Below are 871 nucleotides of genomic sequence, written 5' to 3'. Positions count from 1 at the left end.
CATGTGTGTATGGAACTTATAATGTGCCTGAGAGCACATTTTTTTTCTAAGTCCCAGAAATCCGTCACTGAACATCACGACTTACAAACACATCTTCCCCCGGTCCTCCCATATACGGCACGGGGACAAGTATGAAGAATGAAAATCATGTGTGTATGGAACATATAATGTGCCTGAGAGCACATTTTTTTTCTAAGTCCCAGAAATCCGTCACTGAACATCACGACTTACGAAGACATGTTCCCCCGGTCCTCCCATATACGGCACCGGGACAAGTATGAAGAATGAAAATCATGTGTGTATGGAACATATAATGTGCCTGAGAGCACATTTTTTTTCTAAGTCCCAGAAATCCGTCACTGAACATCACGACTTACAAACACATCTTCCCCCGGTCCTCCCATATACGGCACCGGGACAAGTATGAAGTATGAAAATTTTTGGTCACAGCGTGAAATCCCTCTAATGATCATGAAAATAGCATCGGATCACTTATCTGACCATAAAAAGTGAACCAAAACCCTATTTGGACAAACTTTTTGGTCCTATGAAAAATTCACTTTTCATATATGTCATGGTCGAAAATTTTCTAAGTCCCAAAAAATCACATTTTCTCGAATATCTCGAAAACTACGTATCGGACAGGGGTCAACCAAGGTGTTTTAGAAAGGTCTCAACAAGCTCTATTTAATGAGCCATAGCGACTTTCAAGTGATTTTTTGACACTTTTTCGCATATCGGCATCCTTGGTTCCCATACTGGCCATAGGCCATAGGGCACCGAACGGCCAACTTTTGGTCCGGGGGTGAAATTTTTTTTTCACGAGATTTTGATGAAAATGGCTTCGGAACGCGTTTCTAATAATGAAAAG

The sequence above is a fragment of the Anopheles stephensi genome, unplaced genomic scaffold (assembly GCF_013141755.1).
Source record: "Anopheles stephensi strain Indian unplaced genomic scaffold, UCI_ANSTEP_V1.0 ucontig165, whole genome shotgun sequence".
Taxonomy (NCBI): domain Eukaryota; kingdom Metazoa; phylum Arthropoda; class Insecta; order Diptera; family Culicidae; genus Anopheles; species Anopheles stephensi.
The sequence above is the reverse complement of the archived record's forward strand: the minus strand, read 5'-3'. Positions refer to the sequence as shown.